General features: G+C 39.3%; 1 long non-coding RNA gene across 1 annotated transcript; it reads right to left on the reverse strand.

Moving 5' to 3' along the window:
- Positions 1-13,795: 13,795 nt before the first annotated feature.
- Positions 13,796-14,328, reverse strand: LOC311038757. Its single transcript, XR_014600083.1, has 3 exons — positions 14,265-14,328; positions 14,012-14,130; positions 13,796-13,904 (listed from the first exon to the last, which is right to left on the reverse strand). It is a non-coding gene; the product is annotated as an uncharacterized lncRNA (long non-coding RNA).
- Positions 14,329-19,521: the final 5,193 nt, after the last annotated feature.

The raw sequence follows: 19,521 nt of genomic DNA on the forward strand, positions 1-19,521 counted from the left end.
TTAATAATGTCTCAAAAGCATGAACATCCAATTTTGTCACTACCGAAACAATGATGTCACTACCAAAACTTGAGCATAATGTTTCGGTAGTGACTGTTTTGGTAGTAACAATTTTAGCTAGTTTTTAGCTTAACTCAACAATGCTAGGCAAGACATGGCTTGCAAACACAGCTTTGAGCAGTTGTACATGGATAAAAAACATCACATTTGAAGTAAACCTCAAAAGGAGTTTATAATTGCAGAAATGATGTGTTCGGTAGTGACAATCCTTAAAAATACACACTGATTTTCAGACTTTGGAAGACATTTACTTCTGACTGAAGTAAACTAGCTACTCACCAGGTGGCCATGATGAACAGGAAGTCTATGTCATTTCTTGGTGAAAAGTGTGGGAGTGTGGCTAAAACCAGGCTCCACCTATGGACTAAAACTCGTTGTGTTTCGGTAGTGACATGAAAACATGGGACAGCTTTTTTTATATGATGTTTTTTAATTTAAAGAAAATCCACAAAATCAATCTTAATATTTCAACTTCCCTTTAAGATAAATATAAATGATGTATTTAAAAACAAAATGTAATAAATTGACAAAAATCATTTAGATATTGTTTTCATGAATTGAAATTTAGGAGTTAGGGGTTGGGACAGCCACCTCCCAATATGAAGTAGCATATATATGTTTTTACATTTTGTTCTATCTCAATTAATGTATTGTGATTAAATAGATCATAAGATGATATTAGTACAAATATAAGGTCTGACTACTTAATTGTTTTTTAAAATAGTTTTTTCATTGTGGGACTGCAATTTCAACCAATTCGGTAGAATGGTCCATATCAGACACCAGAGGGCGAAAGCACATTCAATAATCAACTTTTAAGGAACTGGAACCAGTTCCAAAGGTTCCAGTGTTACCATCTATTGTTAATAATTGCCATTGGTTAAACATTTTTAGCGGCGCTAGCCGCTCTATACCTTTAGGTATAGAGCGGATATTAGCCCTCTATACCTGGCTTTTGCGTCAAGGTTCTGATTGGTCAGGTCCGTCAACGTTCTGATTGGTCAGGCTCGCCAAGGTTCTGATTGGTCAGGTCCGTCAACGTTCTGATTGGTCAGGCTCGCCAAGGTTCTGATTGGTCAGGTCCGTCAACGTTCTGATTGGTCAGGCTGATTGTTCTGATTGGTCAGGCTTTTGCGTCAACGTTCTGATTGGTCAGGCTCGCCAAGGTTCTGATTGGTCAGGTCCGTCAACGTTCTGATTGGTCAGGTCCGTCAACGTTTTGATTGGTCACTATTCATGACATCACTATGTTACTATTCATGACATCACTATGATGTCTTATAAATTGTATAGATTATTTCATAACACATACATATCTTTTTGGTACCACATTTATACACACGCACACACAAAGTTTATTTTTTAGGTACCCACTCTATCAGCTATGACAGATCAGTTTTTGCCACTTACCTTGGAATGCATTTGGTGATTCGCTTCCAATGGCACTATTTAGTGCCACTGGAAGCCTTGAAATACATTTACAGAGATTTAATATTGTTTCTCTAGTAGAAACACATATCTATGACAAAATATATCAAAGGCGCCGCTACCTTCACACAGGTGTGATTTTTTATCATAAGGCTCACATATCATGGTTGAATGCTTGATTCTGATTGGGATACTTGCCAACACTCCTGAATTTAGCAGGAGACTGCTGCATTTTACACTTTCTCCTGCTGTGCTCCTGCATTGTAATTTCTCCCGAAAATCTCCTGATATTTTTAGTTGAGTTGCCCAAAAGTCCAGACCAAAAATCTGGTAGCCTTACCATGTAAAATAACTTTATCCCAGATAAAGTTGATTTTAATAGCAATGAACTGCATAGTAAACATAAAATATACAAACACAAGACATTTTTTACAAAGGATAATTATACAAACAAAATAAACACCAATGACTCTAATCTTGATGATGCCAATTAGTCTTGGCATCTTCCATGATGCAGATGTTTGTAACCATGTTAATTTAAGGATCTCCATCTTCCTCGTCATTATTGCAGCCATGCACTCAGGCCCGGCCAAGCCTATTCACTCCATTGCCATAGGGGGAAGGGAACCAGCAGCTAAACCAGAGTTTAGTTTGCTACTCTCATAAAAGGCCTACTGAAATGCCCAAGTAAAGCAAGTTAAAGTCTGGAATTTAAAATGTACTTGAGTAAAAGTACAGAAGTATTGGCATCAAAATGTACTTAAAGTACCAAAAGTAAAAGTACCAATCATTCTGACACACATGACACATGGTTAGTAACCATGACAACCACGAGAAGAATTAAATATAAAAATAGATAGCTGTGCTGTGAACAATTTAGGCTGACAAGAACAAAGTATGTTTTTAACAACAGGACTGTATGGCATTTTGTTTATACTAAAGTATTGTATGACTTCATTTTTTATGACACAGTACGAGTTTAGTATGACTTTTCTCATATACTATTGTGTCAATGTAGGACCTGAATTAATAACAAGCTAAACTCCTTTTTGCATCAACTCCTCCAAGGAACAGGCCATATGATGTAGTTGGCAGGGCTTTATTGAAGAAAAGGTGACATTAAAAACAAACAATTAGACAAATAATCATACATTGATGATGATAATGAAGTGCACATTAGCATTCACACTGATTTACATTTCAACCTTAAAGTCACATCAGACAATGAGCATGATCTGTCACTTTTACAAACTGTAATAAAAGTTATCCTTGCCTGGGCGTGGGCGTACATCTGTGCTGGAGGCTGATGACAGGGGAACAGGTTCTCCTGAGAGCAAGAAGCTGCGATGGAGAGATGAGTGAATGACATGGTCCAAGGAGTCTCAGATTTACTGAAGCAGTTAAACCGTGCAGGGTACAGAGGTCTGACTGTTTTTCTACCACTATAGAACTGTAGAATGAACTATAGAAATGATGAGTAAAAGCGGGTAAGAACTCTCTCCACACATTCGCAACCTGATTGTTGCTCAGCATCAAAATGGAACATATGCCAGTAGCCAAGGACCACTTAGCCTGGTAAACCCTCCCTCCGGAAATCTCATTTCCATTTGATTACTCCTGAAATCAAATGGAAATGAGATTTCCGGAGGGAGGGTTTACCAGGCTAAGGACCACTCTGAAAGACTCAGAAATAGCTCCAAAAGGGCAGAGGAAACAATGTGAGTGCATTGCCTCTCAGGTTTAGCAAATGTCTTGAGAGAGCTCTTTGATTTTACCCATCATGAGATGTTTTTCAATTTGCAATAAACCATCTGATGCTGATTTGCACAGATAAGAGGTACAAATACTGATACTGTATACCAACAATTCATATTTTCTTAGTGTGTTCAATACATTTTCTTTCCTGTGTCATCCCACTTTATTCCACAGACAGTTATTTATGGACTTTACTTTTGTGATTTCTTTACATGTGTGGATTTTTAGAGTTAATACCAATGCCTGGTAATAATTTCATGTCTTTTTGGAAACATTAATCGTCAGAAGAGGTTTAAAGGCCATGCAATCATGCAAATTTGGAGACTGATAAGCTTTGGGAAAAATGAAGACAGTTGCCAGACGCAGAACACAAGCTTTTTGTACTTTCCTTTATGTCCCGTACAACCTTGTCTCTATGCAAATCTGTAAACACTTTAAAATGCTGCAACAAATGCGTTGGTGGTATAGTGGCTAGCATAGTTGCCTTCCAAGCACTTGACCTGGGTTCGATTTCCGGCCAAAGCAGCAAAGCAACTCCAAAGCAGCAAAGATCGTGAGGCGTTGAGAGCTTGTAGATCGGCTATTTTTGGCAAAGAGGCTATAGGTGTAGAGGGAAAAAAGAGCAGACTAAGTTCAATCTGTAATCTGAAACACAATTTTATACAATATAGAGTAGGGGGTCCCTGCTTCATCTCTCTCTCAGCTAGGGGGTCCTTGGCCTGAAAACGTTGAAGACCCCTGCCATAGACACCTCCATCAAACACACGGACAGACAGACACAACCCGTTACACTAGCATTATATGTGACCTTAAATTGTTTTAAATACTGCACACGTACCTTTAGTTTTATACACTCTGTCACTATTTCATTCACTGTAAAGAACCCAAAGAACTAAAATATTATATATCCTGGCTGAACAGACAATGTTATTGTGGCCTTATTGTGAAACTTACCTGCTTTAAGTTGATATCCTTTTATTTCTTTTGAACCAAATGCTTTTATTTTGAAAGGTGTTGTGGATGACGTTACTACCTGCGTGACGCGCAGAGAGACAGTATGACACAACAGCAGTGTGGAGACACATGTGCTGTTCTTTGCTGCAAAAAGGTTGCATATTATTGTTTGTCTTTTGAGATGAACACTTATAGTTTTATAGCACCCCCCCCGAAGAGGCATAAGGTTAGTAGCCATGGACTGTGCTTGCTGCATGCAAAACAACACAGGGTTTTTTGGTGATAAAAGGACAGGACTATTGCTAAAAATGCATCGCTTGATTTGTTTACCTCCTGTTCAGCATACCTATATTGAAGGACTTTGAATGAAAGAAATGTATTTCTGCAACAAAGGAATGTGGTGCTATGGATAATAAGAACAAACTAAACCAGAGTTTAGTTTGCTACTCTCATAACAGGCCTACTGAAAGGCCCCCCAAGCCAACCTCAGCTAGAGGCTCATAACAGGCCTACTGAAAGGACCCAGCAGCAAAAGTAAAAGTAAAGCACGAAAAAGCTAAAAGTTAAAATATGGAGAATTGGAGATAAGAGGTTTCTGCCCGACAGCAACGTTTTACTCAAGTAAAAGTCCGGAATTTAAAATGTACTTAGAGTAAAAGTACAGAAGTATTGGCATCAAAATGTACTTAAAGTACCAAAAGTAAAAGTACTCATTTTGTAGAAATGTCCCATTTCAAGTTTTCAAAAAGATTTTTTTTGTTGTTGAAAATAGCAGATGTACAAGCTCACAATGCGCCGCATCGCGCCGCATTGTGAGCTTGTAGATCGGCTATGACTATTTTCAAAAGATTTTTATGCATTTAACTTGAAAAGGGACATTCTTGCATGAGTACTTTTACTTTTGGTACTTTAAGTACATTTTGATGCCAATACTTTTGTACTTTTACTCAAGTAAATTTAGAATTCCGGTTTTACTTATAGGTATTTCTATATTGCAGTATTGATACTTTTACTTAAGTAAAATATTTGAGCACTTTTCCCACTACTGGTCTATATCCGGGGTGTCAATTGAGTATAGCAAGGCTCCATGGGGAAAAAATAAATGTACTTCATAAAATAAAATCATGAATGTCTCTATGTCTACAGCATTGATTATTATGTTATTAAATTACTGTAAAATAACTACAAATGCAAATTAGAACAAAATGATGGCTTTCACAAGGTATTATATTCTCCACAAAACTTGTATTCCCCCTATCTTGACAAATGGTATATTTCCCGGTTCACTAGGTCAGCACAGGTGCAATGCATTATTATTATTGTTAATTAGCAGCAGTTGATGTTTTTAGCGGCGCGATCCTGCTCTATACCTGGCTTTTGCGTCAACGTTCTGATTGGTCAGACACGTCAACAAAGTGATTGGTCAAGCTTCACATGACACGTGGCTATAAACACATTATAAACACTTATTGATGACAAAATGTATCAAAGGCGCCGCTACCTTCACACAGGTGTGTTTTTTTTCTAGTCGGTGGCAAACAGTTGTACCACTGTTTGACTAATCATGCCTGTATTAAGTGCATCTTAAGGTAAGACGGCACTTGTCTTTCTTATTTGTTTCGCTTCCTTGTTGTGTGTGTCTGTGTGCCATCAGATGTGTAAATGCTCACTTTTAAGGCATTATAGGCTTAGGTTACTGCTGGCTTATTCTCTTGAATTTGTATTTGCTGTGTTTGGAGTGAAACTGCTCTGGTCTGTAACTGGTCTGTTCATGTGATACTGTTGTGTTTTGTTGTTGCATAGTAGGCTAATGCATTGGTTCTCAAAGTGGGGTCCGGGGACCCCAGGGGTACTTGAGGGGGTTCCAGGGGGTCCCCAGCTAAATGATGGATAGGAACCAAATGGACCCTTATGGGTCTGTAACTCTGAGAATGTACAAATGGAACCAAATGGACCCGTTAGTCCATTTGGTTCCATTTGTACACTCTCAGAGTTAAATCAATATTCATTTTACTATATAAATTGGGGTCCCAGAGATAGAAATGCCATTAAATGGGGGTCCGTAGCCTATAATGTATGTGAAACTGGGGCTCCTTGAAATTAAAATGGTTGAGAATCACTGCTAGAGAGCCGTAAAAATCTTCTCTTATGGGGGTCCCTGGCTTATCTTTTGAAATGGGGGTCCGCTGGCTAATAATTGTCAATTTGGGGGTCCTTGACATGAAAACGTTTGAGAACCACTGGGCTAATGAATAGATTCAGTCAAATGGATTGCTTATCAGGACAGGCAGGCTGATTCTTTGTTCTGCTCTCTAGCCGCGCCACTCTGAAAACAGAGAAGAAGTATTGGCATCAAAATGTACTTAAAGTACCAAAAGTAAAAGTACTCATTTTGTAGAAATGTCCCATTTCAAGTTTTCAAAAAGATTTTTTTTGTTGTTGAAAATAGCAGATGTACAAGCTCACAATGCGCCGCATCGCGCCGCATTGTGAGCTTGTAGATCGGCTATGACTATTTTCAAAAGATTTTTATGCATTTAACTTGAAAAGGGACATTCTTGCATGAGTACTTTTACTTTTGGTACTTTAAGTACATTTTGATGCCAATACTTTTGTACTTTTACTCAAGTAAATTTAGAATTCCGGTTTTACTTATAGGTATTTCTATATTGCAGTATTGATACTTTTACTTAAGTAAAATATTTGAGCACTTTTCCCACTACTGGTCTATATCCGGGGTGTCAATTGAGTATAGCAAGGCTCCATGGGGAAAAAATAAATGTACTTCATAAAATAAAATCATGAATGTCTCTATGTCTACAGCATTGATTATTATGTTATTAAATTACTGTAAAATAACTACAAATGCAAATTAGAACAAAATGATGGCTTTCACAAGGTATTATATTCTCCACAAAACTTGTATTCCCCCTATCTTGACAAATGGTATATTTCCCGGTTCACTAGGTCAGCACAGGTGCAATGCATTATTATTATTGTTAATTAGCAGCAGTTGATGTTTTTAGCGGCGCGATCCTGCTCTATACCTGGCTTTTGCGTCAACGTTCTGATTGGTCAGACACGTCAACAAAGTGATTGGTCAAGCTTCACATGACACGTGGCTATAAACACATTATAAACACTTATTGATGACAAAATGTATCAAAGGCGCCGCTACCTTCACACAGGTGTGTTTTTTTTCTAGTCGGTGGCAAACAGTTGTACCACTGTTTGACTAATCATGCCTGTATTAAGTGCATCTTAAGGTAAGACGGCACTTGTCTTTCTTATTTGTTTCGCTTCCTTGTTGTGTGTGTCTGTGTGCCATCAGATGTGTAAATGCTCACTTTTAAGGCATTATAGGCTTAGGTTACTGCTGGCTTATTCTCTTGAATTTGTATTTGCTGTGTTTGGAGTGAAACTGCTCTGGTCTGTAACTGGTCTGTTCATGTGATACTGTTGTGTTTTGTTGTTGCATAGTAGGCTAATGCATTGGTTCTCAAAGTGGGGTCCGGGGACCCCAGGGGTACTTGAGGGGGTTCCAGGGGGTCCCCAGCTAAATGATGGATCGGAACCAAATGGACCCTTATGGGTCTGTAACTCTGAGAATGTACAAATGGAACCAAATGGACCCGTTAGTCCATTTGGTTCCATTTGTACACTCTCAGAGTTAAATCAATATTCATTTTACTATATAAATTGGGGTCCCAGAGATAGAAATGCCATTAAATGGGGGTCCGTAGCCTATAATGTATGTGAAACTGGGGCTCCTTGAAATTAAAATGGTTGAGAATCACTGCTAGAGAGCCGTAAAAATCTTCTCTTATGGGGGTCCCTGGCTTATCTTTTGAAATGGGGGTCCGCTGGCTAATAATTGTCAATTTGGGGGTCCTTGACATGAAAACGTTTGAGAACCACTGGGCTAATGAATAGATTCAGTCAAATGGATTGCTTATCAGGACAGGCAGGCTGATTCTTTGTTCTGCTCTCTAGCCGCGCCACTCTCAAAACAGAATGCGCATGTCAATGAAAATGACAGTTGATTAGTACACTGTGCTGGCCTGGCCAGAAGCAGAGCCACCATAGAGGCAAGGCAGGGCTGCTGGCTGCCCGAGTCAGCTCTTGCCTGCGCTGATCTGAAAGACTGACCTAACACTGCAAAAAAAACAAGGTTTCCGGCTATGAAAACCGATGAATATGAGATGTAAACTCAGACAATTTACAAGAATTTACAAGAGTTTTCCACTCGGAAAACTCAAAGTTTTGTAGGTCGGTAAACTCCTGTATGGTACCAAATTAAGTATGCGTGACCCCCTGCTGGGGTTGCTGCCAGAAAATCACACCTTCAGCCCTGACCTAGATTTCCACAATTTGGTAGGGGGGAGATCCCCCCTCCCTATCTCGAGTAATGCTACTGAGCATGTGCAATAAGCCACGTATGATTGGCTGTGACGTAGGTGGGCATCCCGCCCTCATTTTGGGGGTCACATTGTGTGGGGGGGGGGGCGGGGGTGCCCCCTAGGGATCTTGGGGGGGGGGGGGGGTGCCCCCCCCCCTTATTTTATTTATTTATTTATATATATATATATATATATATATATATATATATATATATATATATATATATATATATATATATATATATATATATATATATATGTTATGTATGCATTTATTTAGTTATATACACACACACACACACACACACACACACACACACACATATACATACATGATTCTGAAAACAAATAGGCAACAATCTCAGTCAGGTAAATTGTGTTTATTGATAAAAAAACCAACATATGAATATATATATATTTTCTTAAAGTGAACATTTGTTACTCAAATCTTTGTTTCTGGGGATTCTACAAATATCTTCTAAAACAGTAAAAAAAAAATCCCCCGGGGTCTTTGAGGGGGTTCCAGGGGGTCCCCAGCTAAATGATGGATAGGAACCAAATGGACCCTTATGGGTCTGTAACTCTGAGAGTGTACAAATGGAACCAAATGGACCCTTACGGGTCTGTAACTCTGAGAGTGTACAAATGGAACCAAATCTGCTCCAAAATCGTGGAAAATGTGTGCAAATCTTTGAATATATATATTTTCTTAAAGCGAACATTTGTTACTCAAATCTTTGTTTCTGGGGATTCTACAAATATCTTCTAAAACAGTAAAAACAAAAAATCCCCAGGGGTCCTTGAGGGGGTTCCAGGGGGTCCCCAGCTAAATGATGGATAGGAACCAAATGGACCCTTATGGGTCTGTAACTCTGAGAGTGTACAAATGGAACCAAATGGACCCTTACGGGTCTGTAACTCTGAGAGTGTACAAATGGAACCAAATCTGCTCCAAAATCGTGGAAAATGTGTGCAAATCTTTGAATATATATATTTTCTTAAAGCGAACATTTGTTACTCAAATCTTTGTTTCTGGGGATTCTACAAATATCTTCTAAAACAGTAAAAAAAAAAATCCCCATCTCCAAATGTTTTTTTCCAGGGACCCCCAGAAGTTGTACAAAACTCCCACAAAGGGGACAATAATAACAAAAAGAAATTGTAGTTCTGTCTCTCAGGCAGTGTCTCGCTGAACGGCCTCTCTTGTCTTTGGAGTCCCTCCACCAAACTGGACAACTTAGTTACTGTGTAAGAGAGCTAAAAATGAGCTGTTCTGTGCCAGTGTGTCTCGCCGCACGCGGTGGTGATGAAGGGAACGCGGGTCTCTTCGGTTGTCTTTCCTCTCCTGAAGCACCTGGCATAAAGCAGAAAGCTCCTCATCTCTCTCGGGTGGAGATGAAACAATCCACACCGCCCGTCCATCTACGATGCCGTCCTCTTCATCTGGGCCTGCGTGCGCCCACACGGCCCTTTCTCCATCAGACTCCAGACATGCAGTCCTGGTGGTCATCAACTGTAAAACATAGAATAGCAATTAAATTATGTATTACATTACCATTATTACAGGAACACAGAATGTAAAACAAAAAACATCTTACAAACAGTTCCATATAACTTACCCTCAATCTTCTCTGTCGGCTCTTCATTGAGGCATTCATCTTTTTCTTCTGGTCAGCATTCTCTGGTTGGTCCAGGCGATGGCTTCTTCTCAGAGACTCAAAGAGAGTCCTGCAAGACGCTGAAATACAAGGAAAACACAATTAGGATCTATTTAGTTGTTTATCTACACAAACAACACAATTCCACATCTACACTGCTCTAAAAGAGAACCTACATGTGACTGCAATGTTTAACTGGCCCCAGTAAAAGTCTAAAAAGCAGTATATGTTAGTTGACTTGATTCCAGAGAAGCCAGTTTCAGAGTGCAGACTGCAGACTGTAGACACCTCCACCCCACCCCCGACCTGTTCAAAGCCTCCATCAAAACCTAGCATTTAAGCTTTTGAACTGTATGTGAAAGGCTAACACAATTACCTACTTAGATAAAATAAAACAAATCAATAAATATGTTGTAGCACATGTAAAAGTTTCAGCTAATAGCTTAGCTAGCATACTATAATAATTCAACCAAGACAAGCAGGAAGAATACCCAAACTGAGCAGCATAAAACAGCATGAAAATAAAGTTTAGCTTGTGTTTAGCTTGATGTAAACAAGCCATAGGCTTTTTGGGGTTTAAAATCCTCTTAGCAGACCTTGTATTGAACTGTAGGTTACTTGCTCTTTTTTTTTAGCAAACTGCTAATAAAGTATTCAATCAAAATCAAACAAAGGAATACACAATAATCTATAACTTAAAGAGATCTGTACAGCATGTAAATCCACTTACTTTCTTAGTTTTCACTCCTCTCTGCTTGGCTCCTTTTCTGATTTGAATTTGGTGAACAAAGGGACTCAATGGGGTCCTGGAAGGGCCCAAATAAGGACCTTTAGCTGTCCTGAGAAATGCCTGACCAAATAAACAATAAATAAATAACAATAAAATACTAACTGAATACTAAATACAATGGGCTTGCCTGTCTTAAGGTAAATGTGCAATAATGCATAAAAGCAAACATCACCAGCCTTTATCAACATAACCTGTGCTGCTGTAAATGAACACCCGTCTCTCTCTCTCTCTCTCTCTCTCTCTCTCTCTCTCTCTCTCTCTCTGTCTCACACACACACACACACACACACACACACACACACACACACACACACACACACACACACACACACACACACACACACACACACACACACACACACACACACACACACACACACACACCATCCCCCTTCACACCTCAAGCAAGCTACTCTCATGGTCCCGTAATGCTATAAAGACTCTTATTTACCATGAATGATGAGTAGTTTTAGAAAGCCCTGCAGCAATGAGCAACAACCCCGGCTTCTGCTCATTTGAAAAGTAAACTGTTTAGGGGGAGGTGCTATATTGTCGCTGTCAGGTGGAAAACTTGTACGTCACGAAACCATTACTTTTCAGGAAAGGAATAAAGAAACTGTGTTCCAATGGATCCAATGCAGTTATAGTTTAGTCACAGGCCCTTTTATACTTTTCATTGGTGTTATGTGTAATTACGTAAAAAAATGATAAAACCCATAGACAGGCTTAACCACTTTCAACCTGGTGTCCCTATATTGGGGATGTTATTATAGGCAAAACCTTTCAAAAATAGAGAACGTACTCTCAGATCGTCTATTTTAGCTACTTTTGCGCCAACACGGTCATATAATGAAGTATGAAATAGGGCATTCATTCATGAAAAAAGTACATAAAAAGATGAAATATGGATATACAAGGTTTCTGCCCCGACGGCAACTTGTACAGTATGGTCATTCTTTTTTCTTTTTTTCCCCCTGCTGTGTCTGGCACCAGTTACTGTAACTTCCGTCTGGAGGGCCAGGACACTGCAGGTGCGGCGGTGGATTTGGCCACGCTCACACCTGCCTTCCACGGCCAGGAGCCGCCTGACATCTGCCCAGAGCAGGCAGAGTGCTGCCCCCTCGGGAGGCTGAGCTGGATCCGGGCCAGCCCCCTATCCCGATGCCTTTCGTCTGCATGTTCCCTGCCTCTTATCTGCTTTTGCCAGCACACAAAGCACTGGGAGCTACGAGGGCATTACCCATTATGATTGGGCTCATGTTATCAGCCAGCTTTAAATTTTGATCCTACGGGGGGGGGGAAGAATACTTAACCCATTCAATCCTGGAACGCATCTCTGTCACTGCAAAAAAAACAAGGTTTCCGGCTATGAAAACCGATGAATATGAGATGTAAACTCAGAGAATTTACAAGAATTTACAAGAGTTTTCCACTCGGAAAACTCAAAGTTTTGTAGGTCGGTAAACTCCTGTATGGTACCAAATTAAGTATGCGTGACCCCCTGCTGGGGTTGCTGCCAGAAAATCACACCTTCAGCCCTAACCTGGATTTCCACAATTTGGGAGGGGGGAGATCCCCCCTCCCTCCTCCCTATCTCGAGCAATGCTACTGAGCATGTGCAATAAGCCACCTATGATTGGCTGTGACGTAGGTGGGCATCCCTCCCTTATTTTGGGGGTCACATGGTGTGTGTGTGTGGGGGGGGGGGGGCTCACAAGGTGACCCCCCTCCTAGGGACCTGGGGGGTGGTGCCCCCCCCTAGGGATCTGGGGGGTGGTCCCCCCCCCCCTTATTCCCTTATTTTATTATATATATATATATATATATATATATATATATATATATATATATATATATATATATATATATATATATATATATATATATATATATATATATATTATTTATATATATATTATTTATTTATTTTTATTCATGTATATATATATATTTATTCATGTATATTTGTATGTATTTATTTAGTTATATACACACACACACACACACACACACACACACACACACACACACACACACACACACACACACACACACACACACACACATATATACATACAAGATTCTGAAAACAAATAGGCAACAATCTCAGTCAGGTAAATTGTGTTTATTGATTAAAAAAAAAACGGTATACAGTATACTTTGGCTATTCAAAAATATCTTCTAAAACAGTAAAAAAAAAAATCCCCATCTCCCCATCCCCAAATGTTTTTTCCAGGGACCCCCAGAAGTTGTAAAAAACTCCCACAAAGGGGACAATAATTTAAAAAAAAATGTAGTTCTGTCTCTCATGCAGTGTCTTGCTGAACGAACGGTCTCTGCTTCTCTTTGGAGTCCCTCCACCAAACTGGACAACTTAACAGTTACTGTGTAAGAGAGCTAAAAATGAGCTGTTCTGTGCCGGTGTGTCTCGCCGCACGCGGTGGTGATGAAGGGAACGCGGGTCTCTTCTGTTGTCTTTCCTCGCCTGAAGCACCTGGCATAAAGCCGAAAGCTCCTCATCTCTCTCGGGTGGAGATGAGACAATCCACACCGCCCGTGGCAGCGGTGGCCTAGTGGTTAGAGGGGCGGCCTTGATACCGGAAGGTCCCTAGTTCGATTCCCCAATTCATCACATCAATCATGAATCACCGCTGAATAGCCCTTGAGCAAGGCTTCCATGCAGGGTCCGGCTGGAAACAAGCTTCGTGCTTAGTCCGACACCCTGGGTAAACAACAAACTTTGCTTTGCCGTCCATCTACGATGCCGTCCTCTTCATCTGACATTAGTTCAGGAACTGCATGCGCCCACAAGGCCCTTTCTCCATCAGACTCCAGATATGCAGTCCTGGTGGTCATCAACTGTAAAACATAGAATAGCAATTAAATTATGTATTACATTACCATTATTACAGGAACACAGAATGTAAAACAAAAAAACATCTTACAAACAGTTCCATATAACTTACCCTCAATCTTCTCTGTCGGGTCTTCATTGAGGCATTCAGCTTTTTCTTCTGGTCAGCATTCTCTGGCTGGTCCAGGCGATGGCTTCTTCTCAGAGACTCAAAGTGTGTCCTGCAAGCCGCTGAAATACAAGGAAAACACAATTAGGATCTATTTAGTTGTTTATCTACACAAACAACACTAAATAATAAATGTTATGTATTGTTATTACTTAGCTGGGGTAAATTACACAGTGATACAACAAAAAAAATGTACCTTTCTTTTGGATCAAGTCTCATGGCATTGTTTTCAGAGTTGTGTAGACGTCTCACCGCCTCCTGCAAACAGAAAGATTCACAAAGTTAGTTGGACTATAAAAGCATAAAGGCCTTCTCTCCTTGTATGTATTAACTCAAATATAACAAAGGGGAAACTGTAAACTTAATGTAACAGAGGATTATTTCTTTCTGACAACTCTGCAGACATGTAATTGATAAATGCAAATTCAGTTAGTTTGCAAAAACAAACAAATTTCACAATTACGACATAAAGTGTTCCAGGTTTCCTGCTACAGTAATCCATGGCATATAATATTATGCTCTTGTGATACTAGTGCAATACAATATAATGTATCCTACTAACAATTTATAAATACGTCATGTAGGCTTGAAGCTTACCTTAATTCAAGTATGTTGAGTCAGTCAGCCAGTCAAGTCAACTGATTTTCATCTGGCTGCAGTGGATGGCAGTTAAGATTTAAAAAATTAGATAACCTGATTGGCCAAACTGAGAAGGAAAGTCATTGGTTGTGAATGGCTGTGCTGTGGAGAGACACTGCAGCATTCACATGATAATTAGCAACTTTGGTCAAAGCTGTCTGGAATGGGAAATGTTGTTATACTCTACATCTCAGAGGCAACTATTGCACGTTTTACTACAATGTAATTAATTAAAACCTTTAGTTAAGGTACTTAGATTTAGATTAGAGTATACATTAAAAAAACATAGATTAAAAAATTAAGCCCTACATTATACAAAGCATTGCAATGTGATTTTTGTCAAAAGACCATAGTTAAGATTTAGATGAGTTAAATTACTTTTTAGATTATTTAAAAAACATAGATTAACAAAGATATTGAAAAAAGTATATATTGTTTTGTTCCATTTTTGTAACGTAAACCTGCCAAACCTGTGTTTTATTGCCGATTAAGCTCATTTGGAGAGAGAGAGAGAGAGAGAGAGAGAGAGAGAGAGAGAGAGAGAGAGAGAGAGAGAGATACGTTTTTTTACATGAAAAAAAATGCTCCAGGCACCTTTCCTTAAAAACAACACAACATTTTACATTTCACAATTAAAACAGATCAATCCTCGATTCATCCCACATTCTAGAAACAATAAACATCCAATTTATACAGAGGGTTCAGCCATGACCAGTGTCACACAGTCTGTGAGTGATTCCTGATGTTGGACTGTGTTATAGGTAAATGAAAAGTTAACCCCTTCAATCAACTGAAATATATGAGAAATGTTCCATGACATAATGCTATAATGTTTTATGGGTAATAGCTTGTAGATCTGCCATTTCTCACACACACACGCACACACACACACACACACACACACACACACACACACACACACACACACACACACACACACACACACACACACACACACACACACACACACACACACACACACACACACACACACACACACACACACACACACACACACCATTAAGTCAGTCACCTATTCGGTGAACAGATATGGGAAATATTCTTATTCACTTAGATTATATATAAAAAAAAGATTAACAAATGAAGCCCTTTTTTAAGCCCTTAACAAAAACATTGAAAAGTATAGTTTTGTTTTGTTCCATTTTTGCTTTGGTAATGGGGAGAGGGAGAGAGAGACCCCCTCTTTAAACAAAGAGTGAATTTGGATGTCAAAGGAAATGGCCAGTCTCCTGCTGGGTCTTTGTCTGGCAGAGGAACGGTAAATCACTGATTTCCAAAGTATATAGACGTATTTCACAGTAAACATTTTCAACTGTAAATTTCCAATTACGTACAAAAACACCAGCAAACTGCAGGTTTACTGAGCAACTGTAAATGCCCAAAAATGCCCATTAATGCCTCTTTTCTTGCAGTGGTTCTCAAACTTTTTCATGTCAAGGACCCCCAAATTGACATTTATTAGCCTGCGGACCCCCATTTGAAAATATATGCCAGAGACCCCCATAAGAGAAGATTTTTACGTCTCTAGCAGCAATTCTCAACCATTTTAATTTCAAGGACCCCCAGTTTGACATGCATTAGGCTACGGAACCCCATTTAATGGCATTTCTATGTCTGGGACCCCAAACTATATTGTAAAATCAATGTTAATTTAACTCTCAGAGTTACCATTTAGTTCCTAAGCCCTAACTATCCATAATTTAGCTGGGGACCCCCTGGAACTCCCTCAAGGACCCCTGGCCCCACTTTGAGAACCAATGACCTAAGGAGGAGGGGCAGACTGCTCTGTTTAACCCATTAAGACCTGGAACGCATCTGTGTCATTTTTTGATTTCTTTGGCTATTCAAAAATAGCTATATACAAGCTATTCAGACACCGAGTGCAAGCTATACAGACACCGCGCTATGAGCTTGTAGATCTGCCATTTTTTAAACATCTTGAACACTTGTGTAAATCTTTGAATATATATATATATATATATATATATATATATATATATATATATATATATATATATATATATATATATATATATATATATTTTTTTTTAAGCAATTTAAACATTTTACTCAAATCTTTGCTTCTGGGAGGTCCCTGGAACAACATATTTTGAGATGGGAGTCCACGGCCACATACATATCATTTTGGGGGTCCTTGACATGAAAAAGTTTGAAAACCACTGATATTATAGCAACAGAAGTTTTTTTTTAGGATTTTTGTTAGGATTTAGAAGACATGTGTAAAATCCCCCAGAAGCAAAGATTTGAGTTAAAAAATGTTTGCTTTAAAAATATATATATTCAAAGATTTGCACAAATCTTTCACGATATTTTTTTTTTAGCAGATCTACAAGCTTATAGCACGGCAGTCGGTGCCGCACTATGAGCTTGTAGATCTATGTATATTCTCATGCTGTAGAATATACGTTTGAATATTATTTGTATATATGTATTGTTGTCTCAAGCCATTTGTGCACATTGACATGTTACAATGTAGCCTTTGTTTGACATACTATTAACCTATGAGTGTTTGGTCTTTGATATTAATGCTGTCACGTGACCCTGCCATACCTTAGCTTTTGCTGAATTAACGCCACTGGTCTATATCAAGGGTTCCCAAACTTTTCAGGCCGTAACCCCCCCCCCCCCCCCCCCCCTCCTATTTGAACTGCAGACCTTCACCCTGACAAGCACTTGGAATTGTAGGAGTTGAGGCATTAAGTTTATTTTGACTCGGTTCCACAGATAAATATTGTGAAAATAGCTGATATACGAGCTTGTAGATCGGCTATTTTTGTAATGGTACAGTCTATGACACAACTTCCTCTCTAGACAGGAAGCAGGAAGGGGAAAATGACGTTTTTTTAATCCACAAACATTGCTACAGAGAGTTAGATCCCAGTCTATTCAGCCAAAACCAGAGCATGTAAACCCTTGCTGCCATTTATGTTGTTGTGCCAGGCAAGCATTGTCTGTAAGTGTGACTCTATTGATTATTAACTCCTTAGACCTGTATTAGTTAACTTTGTGTGAAGGTGATTTGGGATGTCTTCTTATGCTTAGATTTTACACAACCATGTGGGTTACATAAGTTGTTGTTATTTGTGTTATTTTTCTCTTGAGAGATTATTGTTTAATGGGATTTGGTACAGTGGCGTGCTTTCTAATTGTGGTTACGACGGATATTTTGTAACTAATCAACTGCACCACAAAGGATCTGTGTTTATTAGTATGGACTATAGTAGACTATAGTCATCTTCCGACTTTATTCTTCTTTATTCTAGATAAACTTTATTTTGCCGCACTAATACTCCCACAGTTTGGGCCTGAGAGACTGCACAGTATGCACATAATCATCTCTGTGTCATTTACAGACCACCATCGGAGGCCGGTCTCTTTGATGTGGGACCTGAGACGAGGGCGTGGCTGCACGTCATTGAGCTGGACATCTGACGAGGAAACATGAAAAGAAGACACCTGAGTACCCCCCCTCTCACACAAACACGGTATACCACTGGTTGCCTCATTCATTCGTTCGCCACCACGGTAAAGGTCGTGGGGCATTTGTATTTTGTCTTTTTCTTTTATTTTGTTTAACCAAGGTTTCAATACATTTGTGAATAACCTGTTTTGAAGGAACAGTGGGTTGTGAATAGTGACTCTCTGTGAACTGACGCTAAACTGTGTGGTATTGGACAAACTGTGGACTGGATTGGGGATTATTTTACAATACAAAGTCAAACTGAGTTTTTTTGTGTCTGTGTATTTCATTCATTCTGTTGTTTATTGAGTTGAAGGTATTATTTTGTGGGTAATCAATCCCTGGTTTCAGGTTTTAAGGTTCATTTGGTTCTACTAATTGTGCATTTAAATCCTCTGTAAGGTTGGCTTTTAAAAACACGTTTTTTTGTCCAAACTGGACTAAATTGGTGTTAGGCTTTGGCCTAACTGGCACCCCAAACAGTAAAATCAAAGCTAAACCGTTACATAAAAAGTGTCACCCCAGATGTTTAAAAGGACCTCAATCTGAAGCAGAGAGGTGCAAAACCGGATGCAAAACCGGTGCAAAACCGGATCATTTTCAACAAACAAAGGAACAAACAAGCAAAACTGTGCAAACGAGCTCAGTGGGAAATAACAATTTTGTTTATTCAAACGCAATCGAAAAGGGAACATTTGCAATTTCAAAATGGCAAATTATGATGGAAACTTGCGGGACTTTGATGAAATGGAAACAACACCCGTGTTGGTGTCAAACCCACCACCCTCAAACAAATCAGCCTCAAACAATGTCAACTCAAACAGCCTCAAATACATGAACCGGATAGAAATTCACCTGCAATAAGTGAAATAAATCAGATCAATGAACCGGATGGACATTCTGATGCAATGAGTGAAATAATTCAAATCAATGAACCGGAGCAAATCCACGAGCCAGATGGACAATCAATCAATTACAGTCTAATTGATACGGACATTTGCGGCAATGTCGCGGCCGACCTCTTCTATAGCACCGGGACCCACATTGGTGGAACTGGCTGATGCTATGGAAGGAATGCGTTATGCCCATCACCACCTGGAAACAATGGTTAAAATCAATTTCCAACAAATAAAGAGAGAGCAAGAACGTAATACAGAGTCACTGAGAGATGTCAAAGACAGCCTCACTCACACATTACAATCACTGAGTGCTCGAAATCACACCAAAATGCAGGATGAAATGAGAGCATTTAAGGACACCATGGTACACACAATAACCACAACAGTGGAACGAGGTCACACCAGACTGCATA

This window comes from Gymnoscopelus microlampas (assembly GCF_963454915.1).
Source record: "Gymnoscopelus microlampas genome assembly, chromosome: 22".
Classification (NCBI taxonomy): Eukaryota; Metazoa; Chordata; class Actinopteri; order Myctophiformes; family Myctophidae; genus Gymnoscopelus; species Gymnoscopelus microlampas.